A 19,376-nucleotide genomic window follows, 5' to 3' on the forward strand; every position below is an offset into this window, starting at 1 on the left:
CTACATGGATGACTATGGGCTGTACATTATACTTTATGGAGGACTAATGGCTGTGTATTATATTGTATGAAGGATATGGGCTGTGTATTATGCTAATATGGATGACTATGGGCTGTGCAGTGTATTATATGGAGGACTATGGGATGTATTATACAATATAAAGGACTATGAGATGTCCATTATACTTCATCTATGGAGCCCCGTGACTTTTACGTACGCCCCTGATGAGCATAGTTTATTTTCTTCTATACATTAAAGAACAGTAGCAGAATGGGGAAAATATACAAGGATGAGGGATATACTGTATATACCAGAATGGGCCCGGGGTAAGGGACATATACCAGAATGGGCGATATAACTACCAGGATGGGGCCAGGATGAGGGACATATATACCAGGATGAGTGATATACGGTATATACCAGGATGGAGGACGCGCATATATATATAATATAATATAATAATTTATTCAAGATGGAAGGGGGGCCCGGTCCAGATCTTGCACTTGGGCCCATAAGACTCTAGTTACGCCACTGCATGCAGCTATAACCAGTCAGTCAAATGGGTACATACAGTACTGTGCAATATTTTTAAACAGGTATGGAAAAATGCTGCAAAACAACATCAAAGCATCAGGTACACTTGCATACAGTTTTGTGAAGGACCTCAACAAGGAGACTGTTCCCAATATCTTGGCTCACTAAAAAATAACCACAGATCTTCTGTGGATGTAGGCTTGGACAAAAATACTTCTGTCTCTCTATGTAATCCAAGACAGACTTGATGATTTTGAGATCAGTGTTCTGTGGGGGCCATATCATCACTTCCAGGTTCGTTGTTCTTTTTTATACTGTAGTTAGTACTTAGTCACATTGGCTTTATGTTTGGGGTCATTGTCCTACTTGTTAGGTATTGTGGTTCTGTGCTCCCACCTGGGAATGGATCAAGTCCAGTGCTACGCTACTCCGGTCGCAGGGGTCACCATTGTCCTGACTCTGCAGGCGAAGCTACTACGCATGCCGGAAAACCGTCTCAATCTTATGGAGCCATTCGCTCTGGAGTAGTAGGATTTGTGAGGACGCGGGACGCAGTTTCTCCCACTGATATAATGCCCGGTTAACATGGGATGCTGTGTTCCCCCGGTTGCCAGGCAACACACGATACTGCTGTGTCTGGCACTACGCAGTGGTGGGATTGGATCCAAGCTGCTGTGCAAGTTAGCAGGGAGTGGTTGTCTTGGGATGATTGAGAGGTATTCAACACCTGATCATTAGGTGGGCTATTTAACCCTGTTCCCTGCTCAGTCCTTTGCTGTTTATTACAGTTTCAATGTGCTGTGGTGGTGAGGTGTGCTATCATTATTAGTTGTTATCTTTCCAGCGTTTTGTCTTAGGAGTCTTCTCTTTCCCTTTTAATTTTTCCTAGGTGTTCTTACAGAGATACCCACCTGGTTCTTGACTAGGCACCGGCTGTGTCACCAGACGCCAGCTGGCTGGCGACAGTGGGCCTGGGAAGGCTCTGCCAAAGTCCCCCTTCCATCACTGGGAGCTGAGTGAAAAGTGTTCCCGGCCCTAAAGAACTCACCTAGCTGGGCAGCTTGTGCCAAGTGCGTCTGTCCCTGCGGATTTGCTGGTTTGGTGCCAGTCTTCCTGGGTCTTTCTGCGTTAGCGCATAACACTGCTGAATAATAAATTTAGAGCCAGTCAGACGCTTAACTGATGGTATTGCATGATGGATAATTATTAGTGTTGAGTGAGTATGTTCTGTTAACCCTTTCGGCGAGTATGCTTGGGCCGAGCACCGAGTAGTTACAGCTGCTCGGTGTTATGTTTAAATCACTCCCGTGTGCATGATTTGCGACTGTTTGACAGCTTTAGTACATGTAAGGAATGTCTATTTATTACACATTCCTCACATGTATTAAAGTTGTCATACTCGCCAAAAGGGTTAACAGAACATACTCACTCAACACTAATAATTATCTGCTATATTTCTCTGCATTGAAGACACCATTAATGATGACCAAATCCCCAACTCCATTTGTTGAACTGGAGTTCCAAATATGCTAGGTCCCTCTGTAATGGTGTAGAAGACGTCTGAACACCCTCTCTGAAGACTCCTGACTGTATAGTTAGTGTGACCTGTGGTTTTATGTGTTTTATCCTTATGTAGGCTCCAGTTTTCCTCTGTACAGTGGTGGACATGGTTAACTGTAGGGCCAGCCCATAGTTTGGGGAGGATTAAGTGGGCACCAGGAGTTAGTTCCTGTTTTAATAGAGAGTCTGAGTAGAGCTGCAGAGAAGAAAGGACAACTTCAATCGGATCTAGCCATAATTTTGTGTGTGTGAAGAGCAGACATACTAGGGAATACATTTCAGCATTCAAGTAACAGTGGCAGCAGTACTCCATACCAAAGGCAAGTTGGGGCACCCACTGAAAAATAAATCATTTTAAAGCTAGTCTCAGTGTTAGCCAGACCTGGAGGTCTTTGTGAAGAAATATGGGATCAGTCAGGCTGGTACAATGGTCACAGCGCAATACATCGACCCATGTAGCCCTGTACTGGGAATATGAAGGCCCTCGGTGGAGCTTGTTGTTCATTTGCAAAGTTCTACACAAGTATTGCGCCACCGTCCTCAACCATCAAGTGTGAACCTCTGTCATACTATACAGATGAAAGTTTAAAGCATTATTCCTGCTACCCATTGTACATTTTTTCCAGACCTAGTAAATGAGAGTTTATTTTCGTAAACATGTCTGTCTTCTTCTTTGCGGAGTTAGAGTGTCCCAGTGTCTCACCAACTGTGGCAGAACATAGTCTGAAGGTGCCATCAGCTGAATCAGTAATATGTGCACACAACGAGGAACCCCTTGTCTCGTCCCTTACACCTTCACCATACTTCATTGTTGCTTGCAGACCCTCTATATTGTTCCACTCTCCAGCCCTTTGACAAACTAACTGTTTTCTGTGAACGGCAAATATTTCACATTTTTGCTCATTAGTCCATAGCCAAGGCTGACATTTTTCTGCACCCTTGTTTCTATGACTAAGATATTGTTTTTGATTACAATTCTTCCTTGAAGACCACTTCTGGCCAGAACTTTGGATGGGATGGGAGCATTTTTGTGCCAGCTCTGTGCTCAGGCTTGGACTGGCCGACAGGAGAACAGGAGAATCCTCCAGTGGGCCCCTGTGCAGAGTGGCCACCACCCTCTTATATGAGCAGTACTTGGCACAATAAACTTTACTCACTATGTGCAGACAAAGGTAGCATCTTATTCATTTACCAATCTACCCAGTTCATTGTTATATAAATTTGTGATTGAGGATAATGTCACATTTGCATGTAGTTGAGAAGTGGGGCCCTAAAGTTGGACAGTGGGGGTCTCTGGCACCAGTCAGACACTGCTTGTGTCTCTTGTATTCGGTGGCTCTGTATCCCGGTCTTCAGTCTTCAAGCAGGTAGTTTGTTGTGTAGGACATACACTATTTTAGTGCCCTTCCCCCATCACAGAGATTGGTCTCCATAAGGCTGTGTGCCCACGATGCATTTTTAAACTTTTCCGCAGCAGCAAAAACGCTGCAGAAACGCTTAAAAAACGCATGGTAGAAGGCCTGCCATGCTCCCCAATGATAATCTGCATGTGCTATGCACATGCTGCGGAAATTTCCGCTGCGGATTATCATTGTGGAAAAAAACACAGCACTACCAATTATTTTGCGGAAGTGCTGCGTTTTCGCCGCCATTTACTTGCATTAGATCGCATGGATTACGCATCACTGTATATGTAGATGCGCATTCCATGCGTTCTAATGTGTGGATCGTACCCAGGTCTAGAGAAGAGGAGACTCTCCTCCGGACCCTAGTACCATAGAAAACTGTAAAAAAAAATGAATAAAATAAGTATATATTTATTTTTTACCTTCTGGCGGCCCCCGATGCGCTCCTCCTCTCATGCCGGCAGTTCGATGGACTGAAGGACCTGCGCTGACGTCATAGTCATGTGACGGGTCACGCGACACTGACGTCGGCAGGTCCTTCAGTGTAACATGATCTGCCGGCAGCCGGGACGGTGAAGCTAGACACCGGGGGCCATCGGAAGGCAAGTATATATTTATTTTTTATTTTTTGACACTCTCTCTGGTCGCACTATATAAATCCATGCTGTTTGCATGGATTTATATAGTGTGACCAAGTTGTCAAGCACTTTCCAAGTGATGCTAAAATCGCTTGGAAAGCGCTTGTCAACCCGCATGCGGAAATGCATGTGAAGAACGCTTCACATCCGCATGTCCCTGGCAGTAAAAACGCATGTACAATCCGCATGTACAATCCACATGTACAATCCGCATGCGTTTTTTCTGCCAGGGGAGATGCAGAAATGCTCAGGAAAAATCCGGAGCATTTCTGCATCGTGGGCACATTGTTAGAACCCTCCTGTTAGTTTTTGCTATCTTGTGTTTTGCGGTCACGTGACCATCTGCCTATATATTCCAGCTCCGCCCTTCTGGCTTTGCTGGACTTCAGTGTTGTTTGACTGTTTTGCTAGCCTGGTGCTTCGGTGCCTATCTCTGTCATTTTGCTTGGTACTCTTGGACCTCTAGTACTTTTTGTCAGTTTGTCTTTTGTGTTCTACAACAATTTCTGTTTAGGAGGTGTCCCATTTTTGTCCCAGCCCTTAGTGCTTTAGGGACCCCTCCCTTAATTCTATAGGTCTTCGTTCAGACTAGCCGAGGACGAAGGTGGGTCTGTTCACTAGGAACAGGCAGCCCGCTACATCGTAGGGATTCAGCTTAGTCTTACTGTAGGGACAGCTTTCCCCTATCTTTCCTTAGTTCTTGTTGCAGATCACAACAGTAAGTCCAGCCCAAAAAAAAAACTAAAAGGAAAGAAATTCAGGGATCAGTATGGTTTCCGTCCAGGAGTTGGCTCAACGCCTGCAAGGATTGTCTCTGGAGGTGGCCGAGCTTCAGCAACATGTGAGTAGCTGTCCTGGAGCGCATTTTGTGTAACCGAAGGTAGGACTGCCTGATGTTTTTTATGGTAAACAGCAAGATTTTTTTCCTTTAAAAATGCTTATTTGTTATATTTTCGTTTGAGACCAAGATCCTCTGGGAATGAATCACAGCGCATTGGTTTTATTATGTCACTTTTGCGCAAAGAACCACAGGGTTGGGCCTTTTCTCTCCAGCCTAATGATCCGTGTTTAAGTTCTGTTGAAGAATTTTTTTCTGCTATGGGGCTATTATATGACGATCCTGATCGAATCTCATCTGCTGAATCAGAACTTAGACCTTTGAATCAGGGGTCTGATGATGTTGAAAATTATTGCACACACATCAGGAGATGGGCTTCAGAAGTTAAGTGGAATGATTCGGCGCTTAGATGTTTATTTCTTGCTGGTCTGAGTGAAAGGGTTAAGGATTTGCTAATTGCATTCCCTGCACCTGAGACTCTGCAGGAGGCTATGCAGTTAGCTGTTCGTATAGACAGGAGACTGAGGTGCAGGCTCAATGACGTAAAGACTCCTGTAATGTCAGGTCCTAGTCCCCAGAAAATCTGCACTGACGGCGGGGAACCGATGGAGGTTGGGGAGATGTCACTCCACTCTCAGGAAAAAGACCGGAGATTCGCCGAGGGATTGTGTCTTTATTGTGGTAAAGGTGACCATTTGATTAAGTATTGTGAGCGTCGTTTAAGTAAAGAAAAAAAAAGGTCAGTTACGCCCGTATAGCTTGTTTATGCTCTGCAGGAGTATTTCTTTCTGGGAGTACTACTCTGCAGGGAGATTTGATTGAATTTCAGGTATTTGTGGATTGTGGTTCAGCACTTAATGTGATTGATAAAGGTTTTTTGGAAAACCTTAAATTGAAATCCAAACCTTTGTCATCACCTATTTCTGTGGTTGCAATTGATAACACTCCTTTGAAATGTATTACTCACAAGGTTGCTGCATTTTCTCTCATTATCAATGGAGTTCACCAAGAAATTTTGGACTTGGTTGTTTTGGATAATTTACCCTCTCCAGTTGTTCTAGAATTGCCTTGGTTAAACCTGCACAATCCTTTATTGGACTGGTCTACTAATGTGATTAAGTTTTGGAGTCCGAAGTGCTATGATAAAAGTTGTAATGGTCGCTCTGCGGCTGTGGAAAAAGTGGAATTACCTGTACCTATTCAAGATTTTTGGAGGGTTTTTTTGGAGGAGTCGCAAGTTTTACCTCCTCATAGGGATTATGATTGCGCCATTGAGTTTGTTCTGGGTGCTACTCTTCCCAAAAGTCGCTTGTTTAATCTGACTATCCCTGAAAGAAAGGCCTTGGAGGAGTACATAGAGACTAGCCTTGCTGCTGGTCACATTAGACCTTCTAAGTCGCCTGTGGCAGTCGGATTCTTCTTTGTTAAAAAAAAGGACGGCGGTTTATGTCCATGTCTGGATTTTCGTGAAATTAATAAGATTACCGTATGCAATTCCTACCCATTACCGTTAATTCCTGACTTGTTTAACCAGTTAGTGGGAGACAAGTGGTTCTCCAAAATTGATCTCCGGGGGGCATACAATTTGTTACGTGTGAAGGAGGGTGATGAATGGAAAACTGTTTTTAACACTCCGTTAGGTCATTTTGAGAATCTGGTGATGCCTTTTGGTCTTACCAATGCACCTGCATTTTTTCAGAACCCTATTAATGACATCCTGAGACCTCTGATTGGTAAGAATGTGGTTGTGTACTTGGATGACATTTTGATTTATTCACCAGATCTGGAGTCCCATTGGCAGAGTGAAGTTTTGCAGTTATTGGGTGATATTTCACTCTTTGCTAATCTGGAGAAATGTGAGTTCGCTGTGCAGAAAATTAGTTTTTTGGGCTACATTGTCTCCAGCGATGGCTTTGAGATGGACCCTGTGAAGGTTCAGGCTGTGCAGGAATGGCCTAGGCCTATTGGTTTGAAATCTATACAGAGATTTTTGGGTTTTGCCAATTATTACAGGAAATTCATTAAGAATTTTTCTGTAATTGTTAAACCTCTAACCGATCTCACCAGGAAAGGTGCGAATACGGCCCAGTGGACTACTGAGGCCATTGAAGTTTTTGAGTATCTCAAAGAGAGGTTCAGTTCTGCCCCTATCCTTATGCAGCCTGATGAGACCAAGCCTTTTTTGGTCGAGGTCGATGCTTCATCGGTGGGGGTCGGAGCAGTTTTGTCTCAGGAGAACAAGGGTGGAGTACATCCTTGTGCCTTCTTTTCGAAAAAATTTTCGGAAACCGAACTGAATTATGATGTTGGAAATTGGGAGCTGCTGGCTATTAAACTCGCGTTTGAACATTGGCGTCATTTTTTGGAAGGCGCTAGATTTCCTATTCAGGTTTTCACAGATCATAAGAAGTTGATTTATCTGGATGCTGCCAAGCGCTTGAATGCCCGTCAAGCTAGGTGGGCACTTTTTTTTTCTCGGTTTCATTTTTCTGTTACCTATTTCCCTGGTACTAAGAATGTTAAAGCCAATGCTTTATCTCGCAGCTTCTCTCCTACGGTCGGTGCCGAGGAGGAGGAGAGCATTTTACAGAAAGGAGTTGTGGTGGCGGCTTTGGACTCCGTTTTGGAGAATGGGATTCTGAAAGCTCAAGAAGATGCTCCATCTAACACTCCCCATGGGAGGTTGTTCGTGCCTGGAGCCTTTAGGAGAGATTTGTTTGTGGAGTGTCATGAGTCTCTGTTGGCAGGTCATCCAGGAATTTCGGAGACTAAGAGACTGATCAGTCGCAGTTTTTGGTGGCCTGGATGGCAGAAGGAAGTCATCAAGTGGGTGCGTCAGTGTACTGTGTGCGCTAGGTCAAAGGCTTCACATACTCCTGCTGCGGGGTTGCTTTGCCTTCTGGAGGTTCCTAGTGTGCCTTGGACGCATCTCACTATGGATTTTATTACTGATCTTCCTGTGTGCGAGGGTTTTACTGTCATCTGGGTGGTCATGGACCGTTTTAGTAAGATGTGTCATTTGGTTCCATTCATTAAGTTGCCCTGCGCCAAGACACTCGCTAAGGCATTTGTTAAGGAGATTGTCAAGCTCCATGGCATTCCCACAGATATTGTTTCTAATAGAGGACCTCAGTTTGTGGCTCGCTTTTGGCGTGCTTTTTGTGACAGGTTGGGAGTCCATTTGTCATTTTCGTCTGGTTATCATCCTGAGTCTAATGGACAGACTGAAAGAAAGTACCAGGATGTTGAGCAGTTTTTGCATTGCTTTGTGGCGGACAATCAAGAGGTGTGGTCGGAGTTTCTGCCTCTCGCAGAATTTGCTCTTAACAGTCATACATCCTCCTCTGCTGGGTGTTCTCCTTTTTTTTTGTTGTACTGGGAGACATCCGTCTTTTGGTTCTTTCTCCAAATTGGGGTCGGCGGTGCCGGAGGAGGAGAATTTTTCCGGTGATTTAGAGAGAGTTTGGACTAATGTACGTTGTAACCTTCAAGAGGCTAACAAAAAGTCCAAGAAGTATTTTGACAGGAAACGTAAAGAGGTTTTGTTTACTGTGGGTGACATGGTTTGGTTGTCCTTGAAGAACCTGCGTTTGAGGATTCCCTCTAAAAAACTGGGTCCTAAGTTTGTGGGTCCATTTAAAGTGCTTCAGGTTGTTAACTCGTCTGCTGTTAGGTTGGATGTCCCTACTTCCTGGAAGATTAATCCTGTGTTTCATGTTTCCTTCTTGAAAAAGGCTGACGTATCTAATAGGGACGCCACTGTCACAGTTCCTCCTGTGGTGGAAGACGGCGAATATGAAATTTCTCGTATTTTGAATTCTAGATGGCATAGAGGGAAATTACAGTATCTTGTCTCCTGGAAGGGTTTCGGTCCCGAAGACAACTCCTGGGTAAGGACGGATGATGTCTCTGCTCCTAGGCTTGTTAAAGCTTTCCACAGGAGCTTTCCTGATAGGCCTGGGCCTGGAGGATCCGGAGGATCCTCATAGAAGAGGGGGTACTGTTAGAACCCTCCTGTTAGTTTTTGCTATCTTGTGTTTTGCGGTCACATGACCATCTGCCTATATATTCCAGCTCTGCCCTTCTGGCTTTGCTGGACTTCAGTGTAGTTTGACTGTTTTGCTAGCCTGGTGCTTCGGTGCCTAGCTCTGTCAGTTTGCTTGGTCCTCTTGGACCTCTAGTACTTTTTGTCAATTTGTCTTTTGTGTTCTACAACAATTTCTGTTTAGGAAGTGTCCCATTTTTGTCCCAGTCCTTAGTTCTTTAGGAGCCCTTCCTTAATTCTATAGGTCTTCGTTCAGACTAGCCAAAGAAAAAGGTGGGTCTGTTCACTAGGAACAGGCAGCCCGCTACATCGTAGGGATTCAGCTTAGTCTTACTGTAGGGACAGCTTTCCCCTATCTTTCCTTATTTCTTCTTGCAGATCACAACACACATAGCCTTACTTTGTTATTTAGATAGACAGATAGATAGATAGAGGGCTGCCACCAGGAATTTCAGGGCCCAATATTGGCAACATTTTCAAGCTCCCTTGAGACTCCGCCCAGGCTCCACCCCAGCTCCACCTCCACCCCTCGAAACTTCCACAGTCCCACCACCCAATCTTGGAAAAACTCCACTTCTGCACCACGCCCTCACCAATCACAGATTTACAGTTTCCACTCAACCATATATCATATACATAGCCAGCAACTTTTGTTTTGGCCAAAAGATTTTTTTAATCAACCACCACGACAAGTTAGACTCTTTTGGCTGGGCCCTACTTTACTCTAACCTATTAAACCTTTCTTAAAGTATCCAATACTCTTTTTAGGTATATTTTTATTTCTTTTTCTTTAAAGGAATGTGTCACATACATTTTTTAAAATGACTAATAATATCACATTCAAGGAACAAAAACCATCACACCATAGCCGGACCACAATTTACCATCACATAGTCACCAAATAGTACCACATACAAGGTATACTGCCACACCATGACCAGACCACATATTACCACCACATAGTGATCAAATAATACCACATACAAGGAAAAAATACCGCCACACCATGGCCAGACCACATATTACCACCACATAGTGACCGAATAATACCACAAGCAAGGAACAAATACCACCACACCATGACCAGACCACATATTACCACCAAATGGTCACCAAATAATACCACATATACACTGTGTGCAGAATTATTAGGCAAATAAGTATTTTGATCACATGATACTTTTTATACATGTTGTCCTATTCCAAGCTGCATAAGTTTGAGAGCCAACTACCAATTAAGTAAATCTGGTGATGTGCATCTCTGTAATGAGGAGAGGTGTTGACTAATGACATCAACACCCTATATAAGGTGTGCTTAATTATTAGGCAACTTCCTTTCCTTTGGCAAAATGGGTCAGAAGAGAGATTTGACGGGCTCTGAAAAGTCCAAAATTGTGAGATGTTTTGCAGAGGGATGCAGCAATCTTGAAATTTCCAAACTTTTGAAGCGTGATCACCGAACAATCAAGCATTTCATGGCAAATAGCCAACAGGGTCGCAAGAAGCGTGTTGGCCAAAAAAGGCGCAAAATAACTGCCCATGAATTGAGGAAAATCAAGCGTGAAGCTGCCAAGATGCCATTCGCCACCAGCTTTGCCATATTTCAGAGCTGCAACGTTACAAGGTGTGCGATACTCAGGGACATGGCCAAGGTAAGGAAGGCTGAAAAACGACCACCTTTGAACAAGAAACATAAGATAAAATGTCAAGAATGGGCCAAGAAATATCTTAAGACTGATTTTTCAAAGGTTTTATGGACTGATGAAATGAGAGTAACTCTTGATGGGCCAGATGGATGGGCCAGAGGCTGGATCAGTAAAGGGCAGAGAGCTCCACTTCGACTCAGACGCCAGCAAGGTGGAGGTGGGGTACTGGTATGGGCTGGTATAATCAAAGATGAACTTATGGGACCTTTTCGGGTTGAGGATGGAGTGAAGCTCAACTCCCAGACCTACTGCCACTTTCTGGAAGACAACTTCTTCAAGCAGTGGTACAGGAAGAAGTCGGTATCGTTCAAAAAAAACATGATTTAAATGCAGGACAATGCTCCATCACATGCATCCAACTACTCCACAGCGTGGCTGGCCAGTAAAGGTCTAAAAGAAGAAAAAATAATGACATGGCCCCCTTGTTCATCTGATCTGAACCCCATAGAGAACCTGTGGTCCATCATAAAATGTGAGATCTACAGGGAGTGAAAACAGTACACCTCTCGGAACAGTGTCTGGGAGGCTGTGGTGGCTGCTGCACGCAATGTTGATCGAAAACAGATCAAGCAACTGACAGAATCTATGGATGGAAGGCTGTTGAGTGTCATCATAAAGAAAGGTGGCTATAATGATCACTAATTTTTTTGGTTTTTGCATGTCAGAAATGTTTATTTCTAAATTTTGTGCACTGATATTGGTTTACCTGGAGAAAATAAACAAGTGAGATAGGATTATATTTGGTTTTTATTAAGTTGCCTAATAATTCTGCACAGTAATAGATACCTGCACACACAGATATCCTCCTAAGATAGCCAAATCTAAAAAAAAAAACACTCCAACTTCCAAAAATATTAAGCTTGGATATTTATGAGTCTTTTGGGTTGATTGAGAACATAGTTGTTTATCAATAATAAAAATAATCCTCTAAAATACAACTTGCCTAATTATTTTGCACACAGTGTAAGGGACAAATACCACCACACCATGACCGGACCACATATTACCACCACATAGTGACCAAATAATACAATACTGATCATTAATAATAAAAAAAAAATACTAATATTACCATAAGTTTCATTATACACAGGAGCTCTCTACATAGTAGACGGTGTACAGTGATCACCAGTGACATTATACACAGGAGCTCTGTATATAGTGTCAGTGTACAGGTAATACAGTGATCACCAGTGACATTATAAATAGAAGCTGTGTATATAGTGTACAGGTAATACAGTGATCACCAGTGACATTATACACAGGAGCTCTGCATATAGTGTATAGTGTACAGGTAATACAGTGATCACCAGTGACATACACAGGAGCTCTGTACATTAGTATATAGTGTCATTGTACAGAGAACACACTGACTCACAAGTGACGTCTCTAGTTGAAGTCCTTCATCTTCGCTTTTTTTCACTTTCATCCAGCGCAGACCGACTTCTTCCAGCCAGGACTCGTCTCTGCATAAAATAGCACACAGTTATCTAGAGCACATTCCCCAATTTCTACATTACGCAGCTGAATACAGATGTGCACCCACCATTAATATATAATTAGTTATTATGCAACCCACCATTCCAAATACAAATTGTAATCCACCACGGCCCCCCCACTAACTGTAAATAGCCACTTTCTCCACCCAATAAATATATAAATTAAATAGCACCTGTACTCTTTCCCAATTCATTACCAGTCACACTCCTGCATCCTCAACACCCCCCACTCTGTACCTCCCGCTCCCCCAATTCATTATATTTACATGAACCCCTCCACTCCAATTCATTATGTCATGTTCGTGCTCTCTCCCAACCTGTATTCATAATCATTTATTCTCCCCCACTCCCAATTAATCATTTGCTCTCCCCCACTCCCAATTCATTATTTGCTCTCCCCCACTCCCAATTCACCATTAGCTCTCCCCACCCCCCATTCAACATTTGCTCTCCCCACTCCAAATTCACCATTAGCTCTCCCCACTCCCAATTCACCACTAGCTCTCCCCACCCCCCACTCCCAATTCACCATTTGCTCCCCCCACTCCCAATTCACCATTTGCTCCCCCCATTCCCACTCCCCATTCACCATTTGCTCTCCCCACTTCCAACTCATCATTTGCTCTCCCCACTCCCAATTCACCATTTGTTCTCCCCACCCTCCACTCCCAATTCACCATTTGCTCTCCCCACCCGCACTCCTAATTCACCATCTGCTCTCTACCCCCCACTTCCAATTCAACGTTTGCTCTCACCACCCCCCACTCACTATTTGCTCCATTCACCATTAGTTCTCCCCACCCCCTATTCCCAATTCACCATTTGCTCTTCCCACCCCCAATTCATCATGTGCTCTCCACACTCCTAATTCACCATTAGCTCTCACTATCGCTCCCTCCCAATTGACCATTTGCTCTCCCCACTCCCAATTTACCATTAGCTCTCCCCACCCCCACTCCCAATGCACCATTTGCTCTCCCCACCCCCCACTCCCAATTCACCATTTGCTCTCCCCACCCCAACTTCATCATTTGCTCTCCCCATCCCCAATTCACCATGTGCTCTCCACACTCCCAATTCACAATTTGCTCTCCCCACTCACCTCTCTCAATTAATCATTTGCTCTCCCCACCCACTCCCAATTCATCATTTGCTCTCCCCAACCACTCCCAATTCATCATTTGCTCTCCTCACCCCCCCCATTCAGCATATGCTCTCCCCACCCCCCACTTCCAATTCACCATGTACTCTTCCCACCCCCCAGATCATTATCTGCTCTCCCCACCCCCAATTCACCATGTGCTCTCCCCACCCCCCACTCGCAATTCACCATTTGCTCTCTCCACCCCCACCTTCAATTCATAATTTGCTCTCCCCACCCACCATGTGCTCTCCCCACCCCCAATTAATAATGTGCTCTATCCACTCCTCACTCCCAATTCACCATGTGCTCTCCCCACCCCCCACTCCCAGTTCACCATGCGCTCTCCCCACCCCTTAATTCCAGTTCACCATGTGCTCTCCTCACCCCCCACTTCCAATTCTCCATGTGCTCTCCCCACCCCGACTCTCAGTTCATCATGAGCTCTCCCCACCCCCACTCCAAAATCATCATTTGCTCTCCCCACCCCCAATTCACCATGTGCTCTCTCCCCCCCCACTCCGAATTCATCATGTGCTCTCCCCTTCCCCCACTCCCTATTCTCCAAGTGCTTTCCCCAACCTCCACTCCCAGTTCATCATGTGCTCTCCCCCAAGACCATTTAATTAATTCTATTAAAAATAAATAAATTGATACTAACCTTTCATATAATCCCCTGCTGCTGCACTTCTGTACTGGCATCTTGGCCCTCTATGCAGACGCGTACGCGATGATGTCATTGCGTATGCACCTTCACCAGCACGTCCAATAAGAGGCGGAGGGACTGCACGGCCGTTCAGTTTTTATGGCAGTGAGAGTCCCAAGGGTCCCGGCACACGATACCCCAGTGTCGGCATATAAGTAAGCAAAAAAGATGGTAGCACTTAATAGAAAATTACATAAAAAATGGTGTATTTATTGGCCCGTGTGAACAGGTGCCAATGTTTCGGCTCAAAAGCAAGTGGATTTTTAATGCAACCAAACAAGCCTCATCAGGTCTAAGAAATGTATTTATTTTAAGAAAATAAACAGTTTGTATTGTGGAGTCTGCTCCACTTCAGAGTTATTACATATATTGGGAATAACTCTTTAACCCCTTCCCACTTAAGGTACTTTTTACTTTCCTGACCAAGCCAAATTTTTTAAACTAATATGTGCCATTTTATGTGGTAATAATTTTTTTCTTGACACATTGTAGTTTATGTTCGTGGTAAATTTAGGTCAATATGATAGACATTTATATAAAAAATATCGGAAATTTGATAAATATTTAGAAAAAGTCTCATTTTTGAACTTTGAATTTTGTATGCCAATGAAATGTCCCATCCCTCAGTTTTTCAGGACCATCTACACATTTGAAAAGATTTTGAGGGATCTATATGTCATGTATACACCTCAAAATATTCAAAACCGTATTCAGAAATTTTGTATAACCCATAGGGCTTCATGCAAAGTTAAATGAAAAATTACTTTTTATTATTATTAGCATGTGAAGGTATTTGCAAAGGGGGGTAGCAGAGGAATAGTGAGGCGAGAGATGAACTAGTCGAGCAGCAGAGTTGAGGATGGACTGGAGGGGTGCGAGAGTGTTAGCAGGTAGGCCACAGAGGAGGGTGTTGCAGTAGTCGAGGCGGGAGATGATGAGGGCATGAACAAGCAGTTTAATAGATTGAGGGTTGAGGAAAGGATGGATTCTGGGAATACTTTTGAGCTGGAGGCCACAGGAGGTGGCAAGAGCTTGGATGTGGGGTTTGAAGGACAGGGCAGAGTCAGGGGTTACTCCGGGGACAGGGGAAAGTGTGATGTCATTTATTGTGATAGAAAGATCAGGTGGGGAAGATATGCGAGATGAAGGAAAGATGATGAGTTCAGTGTGCGGAAACAGTTGGCTTATCCTCGAGTATATACGGTATATACTTTATACTCTATAAAGTGTTAGTAACAAGGCAAATCAACAGTAGAACTAATATCAGTAAGCTTGGGATAGCAGAGAAAGTCTTTCACTATTTAACGTTAATGTTCTCTTCACAAAGGTGGTGTGCCCAGTCGTGTGAGTTTCCATGTAAGTTCTCTATGAAGCTCTGGCCCTAGCAGGGATCACTGGGTTTTCCGGCTAGGCCGCAAGTCTCTCTCTGATGTTCACTACTAGGACCAACCCTTCTCAATCACTATGTTTCCACAAAGTAAAATAATAGGAGCTATACTCACCTCCGGTGCTGGCACCATTCCAGCTGGATCACTGAGGGGCTCCCGCAGGAACTGAGCAGTCAATGTCTGTGATCCTAGCTGTTATCTTTAATTAACGCCTTTGAGGCCGCAACCTATAATATCAGTGGCATCTAGGTTGTCAGATAAAGGTAGGGGGCTCTTTTAGTCAACCAACTCACACAATGGCCCCCACAGCTGCAATTGTAAATCATGCCTCGCAGCATCGTGCAATAAAGCTCAACCAGGTTCACATTCTGTAAAGGGACTAAAGTAAAAAAAGTAAAAAACAAAACGGTTTATAGAAACAAATAACACAAATCCCAGGTCCCGTTCTTTGATGTGGACTTGGGAACTGAGCCGACAAATGATGGCTGCATTATTCAGCCATCATCTGCCTCTAACAGATGCGAGTGGACGGAAGCGGCCGTTAACCTGTTATATGCCGCTAACTATCTGTGATGGCAGAATTTACAGCGACTGGTCCAGGTGGGGCACACTGTTCTAACTGTCCCTGCATCATGATTGTGGGGTGCCAAAGGGTTGTCATGACAGCTTGAGGTTTTCTGAACACCCCAGTGCTTGTCATGACAATACTCTGTAGTATCGGTGTCTCTGCGCCTTGACAGGCAGAGACGCCGTCCCTCTTACCGCCGCGCTCCTCTCCCGGCGTCCTCCGGCGCTCCTGCTTCTGCCGGCGCGCAACTTCCCGGGCATTGTGCTTAGGGCGCGCGCGCGCTCCCTCCCTCTTAAAGGGGCCGCGCACGCCGTCCTAAAGAGTCCCCGGCCAATGACCGGAGGACCTCTCATATAAAAGGCACCTCCTCCAAGATGGAGGTGCCCATGCAAGGTTGTAGCTTTGCGTGTTAAACTCTGCTTCAGCCCTCAGGTCCCGCTGCCAGCCTGACTACAAGTCCAGCCCACCAGCCTGACTACAAGTCCAGCCCGCCAGCCTGACTACAAGTCCAGCCCGCCAGCCTGACTACAAGTCCAGCCCGCCAGCCTGACTACTAGTCCAGTCTGCCAGCTTGTCTACTCTGCAGCCCGCCAGTCTGTCTACAGTCAAGTCCGCCAGTCTGTCTATGGGCCTTGCCCGCCTGCTTACCTGGAAGCACCTGCCTGTTACCTGCCGTGCCTACCAGCCAGCCTATCTGGAGGCTCCTGCTTGTTACCTGCTGTGTCTGCCAGTCCGCCTACCCGGATCACCCGTCAGCCTGCCTGCCGTGCTCATCTGCTGTACCGGTCAGTCCCTGCCTTCTGACCCGTGGGAGTCACCTGCTCTCATACAAGGTCGGTCCCAGAGTAGCACCTGGTCCCTCTGCTCGGTCCTTCCCTGGTCACGGAGTCGATTGAGCCGCCGTATGACCTTGGTCAGTCCGAGTTGACAGCTACTTATGCCCCTCTGGTCCCTCCTTGCACCGCAGCACAGAGGTTCCACCACCCGGATCCGTAACATACTCCTCTGAACACATGCCTGTGGAGAGTAGGAGACTGTGATTTTTACTACATACTGAAGCAGGGCTGCCACCAGGAATTTCAGCACCCCATACTGGCAACATTTCCGGGCACCCTTGAGACTCCACACCAGCCCCGCCTCCACCCCTCAAACTTTCCACCGTCCCACCTCCCACTCTTGGAAAAACTCTGCTTCTGCACCTCGGTTTCACCAATCACACATAAACAGTTCCCATTGAACACCATATCACATACACAGCCATCAGCTTTTGTTTTGGCCAAAAGATTTTTTAAGCCTGCCACCACGACAAGGTAGACTCTTTTGGCAGGGCCCTACTCTACTCTAACCTATTAAACATTTCTTAAACTATCCAATATTCTTTTTAGGTATATTTTGCTTATTTTTCTTTAAGGGAATGAGTGACGTACATTTTTTAAACTAATTGAAACCAGATTGTGATAATTTTTTTATAATCTGTATTTCTGACTTCAGGTTATTGTATCCTGTTTTCTGTACATTTATGGAAATCTGCTGTCTTGCCTGTTTGGAGATATGAACAATAGACATATGGATGTATATATATCACAAGACAAAACAGGGGACTCTAATTCCTAGGGAGAGTTTTCTATACATGTTCTCATGTTTAGTGACATGCAGATGTCATTGTGCAGGAAAGGGGAAGAGGTGAGCTGTGACACGACCTAATGTGAATGGTGGATTCTGTTATCTCTCATAGTAATCCTGCTGGCTATGATAATGAGGTGACTGCTGAAAAGGAATCTCTTCTGGACGTGTTATTCTATTAGAAAAGCAATTTCTGTTTATTTATTATATATGATATAAGGGGTGACAAACTTTAAAGTAAATTCTTCCAAAAAGTTAAACTATGATTAAAAGGATTGGCAATTTTCTGGTTATTCTTGACCAATGTGTTTGAGATGATGATAAGGCACTTAGTATTATGGTCTTTCTTGAACTTCGGCACTAAATACGAAATATGGGAAATAGACTATATTTCTATGTTGAATTTCTGCATTAAGGGCCTTTTATTCATCTCACACACACATTGGTTAAGAATAACCAGAGCATGGTCAATGCCCTTAACATAAAAGTTTTGTAAAACATTCCCACTAAACATTTCGCTAATTAAATCTATTTTTCATAAGAGTCATTTAGTTAAATCCTTTGGTCAATTATGTAAAGTGCAAAATTATAATGTAACAAAACAAAGACAAAACGTATAACCAATTAATACAATGAAAATAAGGTCATTTTGTGATGTCAGAAAACATATTAAAACAACGATCTAAGGAAATGAACCATAATAATAAAGACGTATTTCCATAAATTCAAGAACAACAAACAATAGTGCGCTCTATCCTAAAAACTGAGCCCTAATATTAAATGGGTATTCCCATCTGGGGTACGGATAGTGCATCGCAGGGTCAGTCAGGTGCAGGTCTCAGAACTGAAACATTACTATCCGATCTGTTACATCTGTCTAATGCTAGGACTTTGGGTCAGTAATCCCGCAGTCAGGCTAGGACACTCATCCATAATACAGGGGAACATAGAAGGCAATAACACACTAATGTAAAACTGGCTGCAATGTAGAAGATGTGAAGATGCAAATTTACATGTATGGAACAGGCAGTCGTTTTACCTGCTGGTTAGAAAAATCCTTAATCAGGTCTTTAATATTCAGGTGTCTGGCGAGCTCATGTTCAATTGACAGAAGGGCTCGGCTGTTTAACCGTTGTTCCGTCATTGTAGAATGCAGATAGTTCTTGAGAGTTTGCTAATGCTATCTCTCCTTCTGCTACTCAAAGTGGTTGGGTGATAAAAATTCTTACAATACACACCTCTCCAAATCTTGAAGCTCGAATTTGTAGATGGCGTTTAGTAAAGCCAGTGGACCCATGTTTTCTGTAAATGTAGCTTCATAAACTTTCCGAAGATGTTGCTACTCAGAAAGTAACGGTGATGTGAGATCTACCTGCCTTCCCATGGGTTGTTCCATCTCTTGCTATTATTTTGAATTATTTGGTTCTTTCCTAGAATGGGTGGTCAAGTATGAAACAGGTTCCTCCGCTATAATCCATTATCTTGACGATTTTCTTTTTGTGGGACCACCAGATTCCAGGTCCTGTCAATTTTTGCTGGACAATTTTATTTTTTTCGCGTCGTATTTTGGCGTTCCCTTATCCAGTGGAAAAACTTTTGCTACTACTTCGCTATCCTTTTTAGGAATTGAGATTGATTCCGTTGCCATGGTTTTTCACCTTCCCTCAGAAAAAAATTCAAAATTGCTGTCCCAGATTGAAGGATTTTGTTCTGTTCTCAAAGTA

The sequence above is a fragment of the Phyllobates terribilis genome, unplaced genomic scaffold (assembly GCF_046119375.1).
Source record: "Phyllobates terribilis strain yellow unplaced genomic scaffold, ASM4611937v1 Scaffold_144__1_contigs__length_4642544, whole genome shotgun sequence".
NCBI classification, from domain to species: Eukaryota; Metazoa; Chordata; class Amphibia; order Anura; family Dendrobatidae; genus Phyllobates; species Phyllobates terribilis.